Below are 16,379 nucleotides of genomic sequence, written 5' to 3'. Positions count from 1 at the left end.
TGAGGCAACTTATAGGGAAGCAGCACACACAAGGTTACATGCGAATCTACGCAGAGAATTAAGCTACACACCACCACCTCTCCCACAATGCACTATGTGTGCTATACTTTTCCTACTACAGTGGAACCTTGGTTCCCAAACAGCTTAGATGCCAAACAAATCGGCTCCAGAACGCCGCAAACCTGGAAGCAATTGTTCCGCTTTGCGAGCCTTTTTCGGAAGCCAAATGTCCGGCATGGCTTCTGATTGGCTGCAGGAGTTTCCTGCAGCCAATCAGAAGCTGCGTCTTGGTTCTTGAACCATTTTGGGAGTCAAACGGACTCCCAGAACGCATAAAGCTTGGGAACCAAGGTTCCTCTGTAGTGGTAAATGAAGCTTGCGTTCTGCAGGCATAGATATATTTCTTGCTGTCTCTAGAAGGGTCTGTTCTCCCAAAGCCAAGTCTGAAGAGGCAGCTGCATTCCCAAAGCCCAACATTCTCTTCCACTTGCAACAGATTGACTTGCTCTGTATTCAAAAGACCACTTGCTGTTGGCATCAGTCTGTCTCAGAACATGTCTTCAGAGGTAAAGTCAAACCGTTGGAGGGTTGCAACTGCTGTGGCTGTAGAGACCGATACAGGAGAGACATGTTTTGTTGCAGCTGGGGCAGATGAAGGTGTCCGGTTGTGCTGCTGCAGATGCACCTCGGTGTTTCTTCTCTCTGTGCTCCTTCCAGTTGCCATTCCTCCTCTGATTACTGCTGCGGATGTACAACCTGTCTGTCTCCAGGTGTTGTGATCATCTGCAAGGGCTACACGGTTGATGTTGCCAGCATTTATGTAATGTTTGCAGACATCTTTGTAACAGAGTTGGTCTGCCAGGGGGACTGGTGCCCATAGAGCATGCCCTTGAGCATCCTGCCATCTCCCATTCTGCAGCCAGGACCAAGATAGCATAGACATCTCCGAGACAGGAGTGCAAAGCTGCTGCAAATGTAGTACAGAGTCTCAAATCTTTGTTTGGGACTCTGCCCTTCCATGTATGTTCACCACACTACCTGTCCTTGTTAAAAGGCAGGTTGTGGCATTAACAAATCCTTATAGTAATATCCTTTTGGTTACTGTAATGTCCTCTGCAGAAGTAAACAGCAGCTTGCTAAAACCGAAATCAATTGTCCCAACAATGTGTGATAATTACAGAACTTTCACGACTGGTGTTATATGGTCTCGAGCAAGATCTTGGTCAAAATTAGCGCACTTCTCCACCAGTGGCGGAGGTGGCATGGCAGGCAGGGAAGTGGGGACAAGCAGCCGCAGGTGAGCCAGGACAGGACAAGGGACACTTCCCATTTCACCTGGTGGCAAAACAGGATGTTCTGACCCTCATGCCTGATTTGACCCTGCCCCGACTTGGCATGTATAATTGAGAGTTACTATCGGCGGAAAGAACCCTTTTGGTAGCTCCTCCTCCATCAGAACCTCAGGGTGGGGTGCCCTGTAAGAGGGCATTTGCTGTGCAGACTCTTAAGTTGTGGGACTCTCTCCCCACAGAAGGGTACCTGGAAACTTCATGATATGATTTTCAGTGAATGTTGACAACACACCTCTTTCTTTCTTTCTTTCTTTCTTTCTTTCTTTCTTTCTTTCTTTCTTTCTTTCTTTCTTTCTTTCTTTCTTTCTTTCTTTTTTTCTTCCTTCCTTCCTTCCTTCCTTCCTTCCTTCCTTCCTTCCTTCCTTCCTTCCTTCCTTCCTTTTCTATGTAGGTAGGTAGGTAGGTAGGTAGGTATGATTAAATTTTCTAAATTACATTTCAAAATATTCATTCAAACAACCTTAAATCAATGACTTGCCTTCTCTTTCCATGGTTCGTTTTGCATACCATACATCCCTGCATATTTTACATGAACGAAACCATTCATTAATCCATTGTTACATCCATCAAAACTTATTTACACTGTTGAATTTATCTTAATGCTACCAGTGTTTTTAAATGAACACAATATTCACCCATATGTTCAGTAAACATTTTCCTGTCTTCTTTAAACGTGCATTCTTCTTGTTCTCTTATTCTATAAGTTAGGTCCGCAGGCTGCGCGTATGCCATCAATTTAAGTTGCCATTCTTCTTTGGTTGGGACCTCGCTCATTTTCCATTTTGGGGCTAACAAAACACAGGCCGCAGTACTAGCGTACATAAATAGCCTTTTTTGACACCTGGGGAAATTTCCTCTGAATTATCCCCAACGAAAAGAACTCTGTTGTTGTTATTTTTTGGAAAGGTAATTTTAAACACCCCCCACCCCCAATTCATTATATATCATTTCCCAATATTCTTTTACCCCATCACATATGTCCACCAGAGATAAGTCCGCCACATATGATAAAACGTACCTTCAACCTTGTTACATCTCCATAACAACACACCTCTTACCCTTGAATTTTGATGTCTGCAGTGTATAGTTTTAAGATTATTTCTTTATTCATGCCCCGCCCATCTGGCTGGGTTTTCCCCGCCACTCTGGGCGGCTTCCAACAAATACCAAAATACATTAAAATATCACAGATTAAAAACTTCCCTAAACAGGACTGCCTTTAGGTGTTTTCTAAATGTCAGGTAGTTGTTTATCTCCTTGACCTCCGATGGAAGGGCGTTCCACAGGGCGGGCGCCACTACCGAGAAGGCCCTCTGCCTGGTTCCCTGTAGCTTTGCTTCTTGTAGTAAGGGAACCGCCAGAAGGCCCTCGGCGCTGGATCTCACTCTGTTTTTGTGATTGTGTTTTTGTGATTGTAAGTTAGAATCGTAGAATTGTAGATCATATTAGTCCAACCCTCTGGAATGCAGGAAATGGTGTGTTTTGATTGTTGTAACCTGCCCTACGACTTTAGGGTGAAGGCTGGGTAATGAATTAAAACAGCAGCCACCTATACAAACCCATGGTACTTCCTCCTCTTATAACTGGGCCAGTTCATTTTTTCACACACAGGAAAAAACTTCACCAAAGGGGGGGGGGGACGATTATATAGGCTATTTAGAGGGCTTCTGCAAGAATTACTAAATCAATTAACGTAAAGCACTTCAGGTTTTGAAGATTGCTACATAAAATCTGAGCATTTTATGATCAGTGTTAAAACACGCCTAGCAAGTATTCAAGAACATGGGACAACACAGTGTATTAACAGTCATTTGTCTTTTTTAGTTAGAGTCTGTTATGGGAGTAGGAGATAGCGGCTTCTTCAGCAGAGGAATTCAAAACTATTATATTTTTCCCGCATTGCACTTCCAAAAGAAATGACTATCCCCACAGCTGCTTGATGTATTGTGGATTGTTTAATAAAATCTCCATGGAACACATGTGCAAACTCTGATCTTGCAACATCTTGGTGCCCAAAATAAATTTCTTTACCATAGCAAGCAAACTTTCGACACTTATGTATCCTGGTGTTTTGTTTTGTTTTTCCTTTTGAAATGCAGCTGCATTAGAAACTAGCAAATGAGACCTTATGCCTTTCTACTAGTCAGCATAGTGCACACACCCCCCCCCCAAAATCATCATTGCAAAATTCTGACCTTACATTCTGAAAGCTGAACTGTTCCCATGCTGACTGAACCAAAATAGATTACATCTTAGGCTCCTTCATAAATAGTTTCCTCACCCACAGAAGTAAACCAATTTGATTATGCTTTCTTGTAATTTCTTGGGAATTACATGAATATCAGCAGAACCTCATTTACAACTCGCCCTGCTGTTGTCAGAAACTAATATGACCTTATCTCAAAAAGGAGACACATAAAAGGTAGACAGATGGTACTATAATGGTCCTGCCAACCTAGCAGTTCAAAAGCACGTCAAAGTGCAAGTAGATAAATAGGGACCGCTACAGCGGGAAGGTAAACGGCGTTTCCGTGTGCTGCTCTGGTTTGCCGGAAGCGCTCCACATGACCTGGAAGCTGTATGCCAGCTCCCTCGGCCAATAGTGCGAGATGAGCGTGCAACCCCAGAGTCGGTCACAACTGGACCTAATGGTCAGGGGTCCCTTTACCTTTACCTTTACTATAATGGTAAAGACTCTGAGCCCCACTTTGGGTGAAAGATTCCTGCGTTTCAGGGGGTTGGACTAGATGACTCACATGGTCCCTTCCAACTCTACAATTCTGTGATCCTGTACATGGAGGAGCTAATCCAGAGGATGTGGCAATTATTGCATTCTATTGTCTTATACAGTCAAACGTAATCTGTTCCAGAAGCCTATTTGGCTTCCGAAATGTTCATCAACCGAGGCATGGTTTCTGATTGGCTGTAGGAGCTTCCTGCACTCAAGCAGAAACCACATTGGACGTTTGGCTTCCAAAAAATGTTAAAAAACCAGAACACTTACTTCCAGGTTTTGGCGTTCGGGAGCCAAAACATTCCAAAATGGAGGCATTTGGGAACCGAGATTTGACTGTACCTGGTTCATGACAAAGTAGACATTTGAACCAAGGACACTAATATGTAGGTTAGCCACAGCCAGTGGCACTTGTCGCCTCGAGTGATTTCTCATTGTTTCAGTGCTTAGGAAATTCAGGAATGGCAATCGTAGACGAGAGATCCACCACTTTCTAGATCCAAACTGGAATTAATTGAACTGATTCAACAGGGAGAATTCTACACTACTATCATCCACAAGTCACTCAGCTGGAGGTCCTCTACACATGTTATCATGAGTGGAGTGGCCATCCCTCCTGTTCTTTACTCATGTAAGCCTGCATTGCATGCAACCTGACCACATCTCTAGAGAATGCCTTTGCCAAAGTCATATGCCCTTTCACAACTTATGCTGAAGACACATACGGAGCAGGAATAAAACAGATATGTTTGAACAATTCAAAGTGTTGGTGCTGACCTTTAATGCCCTAAATGGCCTCGGCCCAGTATACCTGAAGGAGCATCTTTACCCCCACCGTTCAGCCATGACACTGAGGTCCAGCTCCGAATGCTTTCTGGCAGTTCCCTCCCTGCAAGAAGTGACGTTACAGGGAACCAGGCAGAGGGCCTTCTCAGTAGTGGCGCCCGCCTTGTGTAACGCCCCCCCCCCATCAGATGTCAAGGAAATAAACAATTATCCAACTTTTAGAAGACATCTGAAGGCAGCCCTGTTTAGGGAAGTTTTCAATGTCTGGTGTTTTATCATGTTTTTAATATTCTGTTGGGAGATGCCCAGAGTGGCTGGAGAAACCCAGCCAGATGGGTGGGGTATAAATAATAAAGTAGTAGTAGTAGTATAATTCCATTCCTACAAATATGTGTGAAGTTGCCTCTGGCTGCTTTGCCGGAAAGGGGGACTTTCCTCTGCTGTAATGAGGCATTAGTCCCCTGTTCTTTCCAACATTGCAACATAAATCATTAACGCTGCAATGTGATTTAGATACCCAAGATTGTCCTCTGGTCACACTAAGCCCCTGGAAGACAAATATTCTTTCCTCGATTCTCCAAATGCTGCTCTTATTTCTGTGCCACTATTACACAGACTGTTTCCACAACTAGCTGTGGGGTTCTTTTCCTCACCAACAGCAGTAGAAAATGATCGCTGAGGAGAAAAGTGAAGCAAAGACCAAGTGTAACATCCTCTTCCTTGCAATCTGCAGGCCCAAAGGCCAGGACTACAGCCTAGTCCAGTGATGGCCAACCTATGACACGTGTGTCAGACGTGACACGCAGAGCCCTCACTGCTGGCACGCACCCCATCAGCCCAATTGCTCTGTTGTTGTTGTCGTCCCCCCATTTGATCTCCCACTCCTCCTCACGCTACAGCTTGCCTCCGCTGCTAAAACCCGTTGTCAAAACCCGGATCCTTTTTTGTTGTTGTTGTTGTTGTTGCTGGTAGCCAGAGGTTGGTTTTTTAACCCTTTCTGTGCTATTTTTTCTGGCGCTTTGGCAGACGATGACTGGGTGTAACAGTGTTCATTTTTTAACCCGTTCTGTGCTGGGTTTTTTGGCGCTTTGGCAGACTATGTCGGTGCTGCGTGTTAGTTCCAGCGAAGGTATTATCCGTCATTTATTTCTGTTTTCTTCCCCCCCCCCAAAAAAAGCGCAGCAGCTTTGGGGCACCCTCCCCCAAAAAAGCAAAGCAACTTTTGCATTCCGCCAAAAAACCTGCAAAACTTTGGTCAGCAGCTCCCCCCCAAAAGCTCAACAACTCTGGGCACTTTGTGATAAATAAGGGTTTTTTTGGTTTGGTTAAATAATTGGTTTTTGGTTTATTAAATACAGTTATATATGAAAATTATACATTTTTGTTATTTAAACTATAAATATCGCAAAATTACGGTTTTTTCTTCGAAGTGACACACCACCCGAGTTATGCTCGGTTTTTTGGCGAATTTTGACACACTAAGCTGAAAAGGTTGCCCATCACTGGCCTAGTCTCTGTGACCTGCTCACTGCCCCCCATCTTCAGCAACTCTCAGGAGGCTCCCTGTCTGTGTACACAGCTATTATCGCTGCTTTGCGATAGACAAGTATTCATCCAGTTCTGAAAGGAGATGGAACTGGGCCAGGCAGCAACTATCCCTGTCAGGCAAGAGGAGCCAAATGGTGAGAGCAGCCTGACCAGCTTGGCGAGTTTTTTTATGCTTTTAGCTCTGGGGGATAAGCTCCAGCTGCGCCTCTTCCTGCCTCTTTCTGAATGTCACATGTGGAAACAAGATGCTTCGATTCATAAAATAGTACCCAAAAGGATCAGGATCCAGCAGGTTTGGGTTCATAGCCCTTGGCTGTAAATTGCTCTGGCATATTCTTCTCACAGTCTTGTCGTTAATCTTCAGGAAATACTCTGTATGTTTTATGACAAAGCAATTCCTGTCCTGCTGATGAGAGCTATCTGGGAGAGCTTTTTAAAGGCGCTGTGGGCTAAACCACTGAGCCTAGGGCTTGCTGATCAGAAGGTCGGCAGTTCGAATCCCTGTGACGGGGTGAGCTCCCGTTGCTTGGTCCCAGCTCCTGCCAACCTAGCAGTTTGAAAGCACGTCAAAATGCAAGTAGATATATAGGAACCGCTATAGCGGGAAGGTAAACGGCGTTTCCTTGTGCTGCTCTGGTTCGCCAGAAGCGGCTTTGTCATGCTGGCCACATGACCTGGAAGCTATACGCCGGCTCCCTCGGCCAATAATGCGAGATGAGCGCGCAACCCCAGAGTCGGTCACGACTGGACCTAATGGTCAGGGGTCCCTTTACCTTTACCTTTAACAAACTAAAGAGATGTCTCTGTTTCTCATTCATCAATCTCAGGAGACACTAGCAGCATGGTTCACATGTGCCTCCAGAGGTCTTCTCCAGAAACCACAAACCCTCTCCTTTCCCTGATGAAATTAGGCAACAAATGCTTGTTGTAGCCCTTTAACATATGATATTTTAAGATAATATGCAATAATGACAGTGTTACAAATACGTATTATACACAGACATGCTGATCAGAGGGCTAGTTTGCCTCTGGCTGGCTGTCAGGTGTTTACCTAGTGGCATACCTGGGATGCAGGTGGCGCTATGGTCTAAACCACTGAGCCTCTAGGTACCGCTGTGGCAGGAAGGTGAACGGCGTTTCTGTGCACTCTGATTTCCGTCACAGTGTCCCGTTGTGCCAGACGTGGTTTAGTCATGCTGGTGACATGACCCAGAAAGCTGTCTGTAGACAAACACCGGCTCCCTTGGCCTGAAAGTGAGATGAGTACTGCGTCCCCATAGTCGCCTTTGACTGGACTTAACTGTCTAGCGGTCCTTTACCTTTACCTTTTACCTATACGTGGGTTACCTACTACGTTATGTGTGAAACAGTGTTTGGAAGAATCAGAGAATTGTAGGGCATGAGGGCATCTAGTGCAACCCCCAGCAATGCAGTACTGTAATCTTTTACCCTTTGAACCCATGACCCTGACATTGAGTTCCTTGCTCTAAGGACTGAGCTATAAAAGCTGATGTATAACTAACCCTCCCACAATTGTTTAAAGTACAGCCTCTCTGCTTTTATGCAGAATTGTTTTATTCATGCTTTTGGTTTCAATGTATGATGCTGATATTAGATAGGGATGCGGGTGGCACTGTGATCTAAACTGCTGAGCCTCTTGGGCTTGCTGATCAGAAGGTCGGCGGTTCGAATCCCCGTGACGGGGTGAGCTCCTGTTGCTCTGCCCCAGCTCCTGCCAACCTAGCAGTTCGAAAGTACGCCAGTGCAAGTAGATAAATAGGTACTGCTGTGGTGGGAAGGTAAATGGCATATCCGTGCGCTCTGGTTTCCATCACGGTGTTCTGTTGCGCCAGAAACGGTTTAGTCATGCTGGCCACATGACCCAGAAAGTTGTTGGTGGACAAACGCTGGCTCCCTCAGCCTGAAAGCAAGATGAGCGCTGCAACCCGATAGTCGCCTTTGACTGGACTTAACCGTCCAGGGGATCCTTTACTTTTCCTTTATCTTTTTACCTTATGATGCTGATTTTAGTAATTTGAATGGTACTTGCTATATTTTATTTCTTTTTGTAAGCTGCTTTTGAGTTTTATTTTAAAAGTGGGGTATAAATTTTTGAAGCGCACGCACAAACACACACAACATCAGGGATGAAAAGGTTAAGCTCTGTACTATTCCTCCTTGATCCTTACCTCAAACGGATTCTGGTATGCTACTTGGTTGGGGGGGAGGGGAGCACAAGCTAGTTTCATGTAACTCTGCATAACAAAGGAGCCCCAGTCTGGGGTCAGACTTCCTTAAGAAACGCATTCCTTTAGGAAAGCAGGGAAATCTTTCTATAGCCTGCAAGAGAAGAGAGACTGACTTGAGCAATCCAAGGCTCTGGGATTTGGTCCCAGATGAAAATTGAACACATCAATGTACATCCAGGTCTTCCCTGCCCTACAGACTGCAAAAGGTCAAACGCCAAGTCAACTGTGGCTTTGATGACAACAATTTAGTTCATTCCTATGCTTTGAGGGGATGTGGGGACATGAGCTTTAGTCATAGCTGCCAAGTTTTCCCTTTTCTCGTGAGGAAGCCTATTCAGCATAAGGGAAAATCCCTTAAAAAAAGGGATAACCTGGCAGCTATGGCTTTAGTGCAGCACAGCTAAGCAAAGTGCCAAAGCTGGCTTAGCATTTTTCATTGAGATTTCAACCATGTGACATGGAGAGAACATTTTATTCAGGAACAAAATGGAAGATTATAGCAAGTGCTAGGAACTGCCATCAACTAGAATTCCATTTATATATATATATATATAATCCTCATAGAGAGGTACAGAAATATCTCGGCAGTTTACAGCACTCATGCCACACGTCTTCTCAAACCGTTGACAGTTCCCACCAAAGATCTAGAGCAGGGTTTCCCCAACTTGGGTCTCCAGCTGTTTTTGGACTACAATTCTCACCATCCCTGATCACTGGTCCTGCTAGCTAGGGATGATGGGAGTTGTACTCCAAAAACAGCTGGGGAAACCCTGATCTAGAGCATGTGCATAGGATAATCTACCTGCCCATCACACACCACATGCTCCCTAGGCCCTCCTCCACACGGCTTAACATGCACAAATTTTCTTCTCCCAGGAACTTTGTAAACCTTAGGTTTTCTGCCTGTCACTTCCAGAGCATGTGTCTGGTGTGCTGTTTGGTGGGTCAACACATTGCACAGGCCTGCCTTGCAGCATTCTAGCAAGGTAAATCAGGATCATCATTGCTTCAACGCAGATATGTGGCTGAGGCTGAGATAATAGTGGCTAGTGCAAGGCTACCTGTTCCAATATGGCTGGAGTGAGATCTGAGCAGGGGTGAACTTGGGTAATCTTTTGAGATATGGTGCCCTGTGTGAGGCCAAAATCTGGCATCCCCAAATGGGTCTTCTCAGTACTATTTTTCTAGAAAAAGAGGTGCTGGAACTCACTATGAATGCCTCCCTTGTTCTCTTATAATGGAAATGGTGCCCACCTGAGAGGTGAGTTCAAGTGCATTCCAGCTGAAGGAAAAACCTGGATCTTCTCAATTATTGTTCTTCTCAATTTTGCGACCCCTTGGCTTAGCACGCTGTGCAGGGGAACGGCCCACACTGCCTGAAATCCAACGCTGATCTGAACTTTAAATTTCCCTGGCCACATGTTCTCAACATCAAGTCAGCAGCAGCACTACTGATTTCGGCCAAGACAATGTGGACATCAAACATCTGTCAAAGGTCTTGGGCCTCTGCATGTCGGCTGCTCATGTCATGCCTTGGTCAAGACACCATGCCAAACTTCTTCAGTGGTTTCTGCTGCCCCACCAGTAGGCAATTACTCACAACCAGCAAAAACTGCTCAAAATGCATTGTGAGTATCTCTGGGACTTTTGTCATTCGCAGTGGTTGTAGGAAAAATAATCCCACCCATGCAGTGATCAAATGATGGAAAAGGCTTTTGACATGGTAACATAGGCAGATCCATGGTCCATGTGGTCTTAACACACGCACTGCAGCAGCAGCCAACATGGTGCTCATCTATAATTCCTGGTTGCAGGCTATGCAAACTGGGGCTGATGGGAGATGTAGTCCACAAACAACTGGAGGAGCCAGTGCTGGCTACTCCAGAGTCTTCAGACTCTTCAGAGTCGTAAAAAATGAAGATGGAAAGGGTCTGCTCTGCATAAAGTCAGCTGGCCTCTATTCTGAAAGTCATTCCATTTTAAACCTAGTAATGTGGGGGTCTAGTGACTATTAAACGATGGTGCTTGAAAGGCTTGCCTGCATTACTCAGATAGAAAATGTTCTGTTATAACTTTATATATTACAGATATAGATCTTTACATTCACAATAAATGCCAGGAGTAAGCTATGGTTCAAATTAAGCTGCAGTGAAACCTGTCAACATATAATCTAAAGAGCATGCAGATGCAGTAAGAGAGAAGGGGCAGAAATTTCCTCAAGTGTGATCTTGAGGCCAATTTGCCCCCCCCCAAAAAAAGAGGATGCATAGTTTCTGAGCATGTTTATTCTACTCAAATGCTTGTTGTCCCAACTCTGCCCTGTTGTCTAGCACCAGCGCTTTTGCCAGTCAGCAAATGATCTGATGAGCTTCCTGTTTTTCAGACATGTAATTTCCACATAGTGCAATATTTAGGCTAAGAGATCGTGACTCAACAATTTTCAGTGGCTGGCATATAGTATCTGCTGTGACTCATGGGTGGTGCTGTGTTCTAAACCACTGAGCCTAGGGCTTGCTGATTGGAAGGTCGGCGGTTCGAATCCCTGCGACGGGGTGAGCTACCGTTGCTCAGTACCAGCTCCTGCCAATCTAGCAGTTCAAAAGCACATCAAAGTGCAAGTAGATAAATAGGTATTGCTCTGGTGGGAAGGTAAATGGCGTTTCCATGCGCTGCTATGGTTTCACCAGAAGCGGCTTAGACATGCTGGCCACTTGACCCAGAAAAACTGTCTACAGACAAACATCGGCTCCCTCGGCCAGTAAAGCGAGATGAGTGCCGCAACCCCAGAGTCGTTTGCGACTGGACTTAACTGTTGTACCTTGTTGTTGTTGTTTAGTCATTTAGTCGTGTCCGACTCTTCATGACCCCATGGACCAGAGCACGCCAGGCACTCCTGTCTTCCACTGCCTCCCGCAGTTTGGTCAAACTCATGTTCATAGCTTCGAGAACACTGTCCAACCATCTCGTCCTCTGTCGTCCCCTTCTCCTTGTGCCCTCCATCTTTCCCAACATCAGGGTCTTTTCCAGGGAGTCTTCTCTTCTCATGAGGTGGTCAAAGTATTGGAGCCTCAGCTTCAGGGTCTGTCCTTCCAGTGAGCACTCAGGGCTGATTTCCTTCAGAATGGATAGGTTTGATCTTCTTGCAGTCCATGGGACTCTCAAGAGTCTCCTCCAGCACTGTTGTGCCTTACCTTTACCTTTATGTCATTTGCCAACAAGTGATGAATAGAAGATCTTCTGTTGTGGGTTTTGTGATTCGCCTTAAGGCAGAGATGGAGGGCAGATGGATGGGGTTTACCTTCCAGATGTTGCAGAACTCTAACTCCCATCATCCAACTCCCAGTCTATAGGCCATACTGACTAAGCCTAATGGGAGTTGGAGTTGAACAACACCTACATTTTCCCATTCTTTCTGTAAGGAAAAGTCTTCTAGGAGGCATTTAGACTTATAAATATTTTTCTCTTTCATTGAAAATGTGGGGTGAGATTTATGAATTATAATGTGTTGTGCCTCACCTTTCTGGCTCATATGGGGCCTCCAGGGCTCATAAGCATGTCAGAATAAAAGAATGAGGATCAGATGGTGGAAACGAATTTCCAACACAGTATCACAACAAGGCAACGTACCTACACATTCTCAGGGCCCCTGTTTAAAGGATAGATTGATCAACACTGTTTCCCCTGTTACCTGAAGATTATTCCTTAGACCCTGAGTAAACTTAACTGTTCTTATATCTGTAGGGGGCAGAGAACTCTTGTGTTAGGCCTTCAGTGGACTCTCCAAGTTCCCCTATTTTCTAAGGACAGTCCCAGATTTACAGAAGCCATCCCGGTTTCTGCTTTGATCCTGGAATATCCTGCTTTTCATTAGGACGTCCCTATTTTCATCAGATAAATGTTGGAGGATATGAAGTTAATCTGACCCCTGAGCCACCTGAAGGCAGTCTTGTATAGGAAAGGTTTTTTGATGTTTAATGTTTTATTATATTTTTATATACCAGTATGTTGGAAGCTACCCAGAGTGGCTGGGGCAACCCAGTCAGATGGGTGGGGTGTAAATAATAATAATAGTAGTAATAATAATATGTCCTTTTTCATCAGAGAAAAGTTGGAGGGGATGCTTCAGTTCTCTGACTGAAGTTCCCGACCAGTCATTTGTCTGTGGAATATTTGGCTGAAGGAAGGAAGAGCACTGGGCTGTAATGAAACTGAAAGAACATATTTCATATTTTATCTTTTATTTTATCAGCAGGGGAAGTTTGTGTCTATAACTTGTAGGAAGCAATATTCAGCATAATGGGTATGCCTTAAGACAACAATAGCTTTTCTAGATAACTCTGAACTTGTCAAAATGGCCCAAGGCTGTTCTTATCAGCTTCCTGGAGGAACTTCAAGGAGTACTGGCAAGATTGGGACTTTGGGAGATATTGCAGATAGTTGCCTTTTAATCAAAACTGGTTGTGCAGTTGCATATTATGGACCTAGCTTAATCTTTTAAAGCTCTTAAAACTACCTGGGACCGGGACATCTTGAGAACCATCTCCTCCATATGATCCTACCAGGCCCCATCCCACATAATTGATCACAAGATGTGGTGCACACAAACCATTTGAATGGCAATGCCCATCAACTTTGGGGGGACTTGGCACCCTCAAATATTTGGGGGCTGAAGGGACCTCAGCCCCTAGGAGTTCGTTCGATCCACGCTGCCCAGGCTTGTGTGTGAGGCGGCAGATATGAGTTAAAGGTCTCTGCAGCTACAGTAGGTGCTGTGATTTTCCAGAGGTTTGACTTCACCCCCCAGAGGCACACTCCATTGTCTCTGGAGACAGACTCATGCCAACAATAACAACAATCAATCCTTTATCACACAAGGATCTCTTTTTGTGTAGGCATCACTGAGATTCGCCTTTCCTTACATCTGAAATTATATTGTCAGAAGGCAAACAAGCGTAATAATCATTGGATTATTGCTACCCAAATTATTTCTTTAAGGACAATATGAAGTCAGAAGTAGTGAGGCTGACCCAACAGGTTCAGAACAGTGCTTCCTGTGTGTGTGTGTGTGTGTGTGTGTGTGTGTGTGTGTGTGTGTGTGTGTGGTGAGAGTTGTTGCTTGGAAATCCTGACAGCAATTAGCCTCTGGTACAAAGCTGTGGTGTGCTTTCAGATGGCAGCCAAATTGGAGCTCCAATACTGGAAATGTGGCAGAAAATCCATCAAAGAACAAATGTCCCAGCACAGGGGTTTGGTGTAAGTCATGGTGGAAATGAAGATGTTTTGAACTGCCTCCCGCCATCACATGTTGGCTTGGTCTTATGGGAGTTGCAGTATAATCAACTGGAGGACACCGGGAGAGCTTTAAAGGCTCTGTCATCTGGTGGTGGTTTTGATTCAAAAACAAAAACAACCCACGCTACACCTCTGAAAGCTAATACCAGTTTGCCGATATTGTAAATATTTTGGCTTGCTGGTTTTTAAAAACAAATCTTTTTTTTAACCATGCATTTATGATATTTTTAATTTGTAAACCGTGTTAGTAAAGGTGGAAGTGTAATCTCTAAACACAGAAATAAAAGATACCAGCATTGCAAGCTGAAACCTGCAGAACGCAACCTCATGCTGTATGCACACAGATCAATTTTTTTTAATAGGTGTCCCAACATCTTCACAAAATGTGACATAGAGAGCATGTTACCAAGGACAACTTCCAGAAAACAGAGGCTGCCCAATGGTTAATAGGGACAGTTGGGGCCCTGTGGTCTAAACCACTGAGCCTCTTGAGCTTGCCGACCAGAAGGTCGGCGGTTCAAATCTGCCCGACGGGGTGAGCTCTCGTTGCTCTGCCCCAGCTCATGACAACCTAGCAGTTCGAAAGCACGTCAGTGCAAGTAGATAAATAGGTACTGCTGTGGTGGGAAGGTAAATGGCATATCCGTGCGCTCTGGCTTCAGTCTGTTCTGTTGCTCCAGAAGCAGTTGAGTCATGCTGGCCACATGTCTGCGGACAAACGCCGGCACCCTTGGCCTGAAAGCGAAATGAGCACCACAACCCCATAGTTGCCTTGGATTGGACTTAAGCATCCAGGGGTCCTTTAAAAAGAAAACAAAATACCTTTATATTGTCAGGGGGGTTGATTCAGCCTGCCAAGCGATAATATCATAATTAAGCCATCCAATAAGCTCCCCAGGCCAGGGGACCAATATTGTGGGGAAGCATCAATTAATCTCACATGGTCCAAGAGCTGTGCCCCTCGAACCCTTGGTGTTAAGCAAGAGGTTGCTGAACCCTAATTCCCAGGGCAACTGTTTGCAGCTGTTAAGATGTCTCAGACTAGATCTGAGTTTGCCTGTCATTTCCAGTAACTCTGTAGTTGCTGGAAGAAGCACCATAAGTAGTCAGCGGTACAAAATCCTTTCATCAAGCTTGATGAAGATGGTTGTTGTGTGCTTATGATTCCAGGGAATAGGAATATGTGATTATGCATACTTCCCACCACTGGAACCTCAGACTAATTATTTGTCTGAGTGGGAGAGAACAATAGCACCTGAAGGTCAATTCTCTCAATTCCTTAGAATCATAGAATCACAGAGTTGGAAGAGACCACAAGGGCCATCCAGTCCAACCCCCTGCCAAGCAGGAAACACCATCAAAGCATTCTTGACATATGCCTGTCAAGCCTCTGCTTAAAGACCTCCAAAGAAAGAGACTCCACCACACTCCTTGGCAGCAAATTCCACTGCTGAACAGCTCTTACTGTCAGGAAGTTCTTCCTAAGGTTTAGGTGGAATCTTCTTTCTTGTAGTTTGAATCCATTGCTCCGTGTCTGCTTCTCTGGAGCAGCAGAAAACAACCTTTCTCTCTCCTCTATATGACATCCTTTTATATATTTGAACATGGCTATCATATCACCCCTTAACCTTCTCTTCTCCAGGCTAAACATACCCAGCTCCCTAAGCCGTTCCTCATAAGGCATCTATTTCTAAATAAAATCAGAGTGGAAATCGATTTTGTTTATATTAATTCTTTATCCATGAGCTAAAAACTGACCCTGCTGTATAGTGAACATCAAGCTGCATTTGCTTCTGTTCAGTAACCTCTTGGACAATCTGTATTTCTTTGTTACCGTTCCGTGGTGCTTCAAAAATGCAAATAAAGACAGTGTTCTGTTGATAAAGCAAACAGCAGAGTCTAAAGGGAATCCATCTCATTTGCCTATATACAGCATGATTAGAAAGCTGGAAAGAGCAGGGGTACCTTTAGCAGGAAGGCTGTGTAGTGTAGCCAAGGAAGTCTGAGCTAGGAAATCTGGGTTCAAATCCTGATCCATTATGAAGTTCACTGAGATCATCTCTCAGGATTGGAAAACATAGGGGTTTTATCCCCATTTACACTGGCCTGAGGAGGCTGTAGGAGAAATGGAATGTATATGTGATAAATAAAACAGTTGCTAGAACTGGAGGGTGAAGAATCAAGGCATATTTTATTCCTCTAAGAAGATGGGATGGAAATTTGGATGGGCTACACCCCTCCACCATTGCTGACATAAGGAGAACCATGTCCTATTTCATGCTGTTGAGCCTAGTATGGCCATAGACACACACCATCTAATATCTGAGATACTATGGTCGCCTCTGTCGTACAAAGAGCTGGTGATAACATTCATTATTTTTTTTGAAGTCATGTTGCCAGTGGAACCATTCTTTCCAA

General features: G+C 44.7%; 1 protein-coding gene across 2 annotated transcripts in view; it reads left to right on the top strand.

Moving 5' to 3' along the window:
- Positions 1–16,379, top strand: part of C9H4orf19 (chromosome 9 C4orf19 homolog) — a 54,677-nt gene that overhangs the window by 18,956 nt on the left and 19,342 nt on the right. Inside the window, exon 2 of one of the 2 annotated variants that reach the window (XM_035111881.2) lies at positions 12,411–12,628. The exons of the other annotated variant lie outside the window; for it this stretch is intronic. The gene's annotated coding sequence lies outside the window, so the exon portion shown is untranslated. The remainder of the gene's footprint in view (positions 1–12,410; positions 12,629–16,379) is intronic. 2 annotated transcript variants of the gene reach the window in all.

The sequence above is a fragment of the Zootoca vivipara genome, chromosome 9 (genome assembly GCF_963506605.1).
Source record: "Zootoca vivipara chromosome 9, rZooViv1.1, whole genome shotgun sequence".
Taxonomy (NCBI): Eukaryota; Metazoa; Chordata; class Lepidosauria; order Squamata; family Lacertidae; genus Zootoca; species Zootoca vivipara.
Note: the sequence above shows the minus strand (reverse complement) of the source record. Positions and strands in the feature narration are given on the sequence as shown.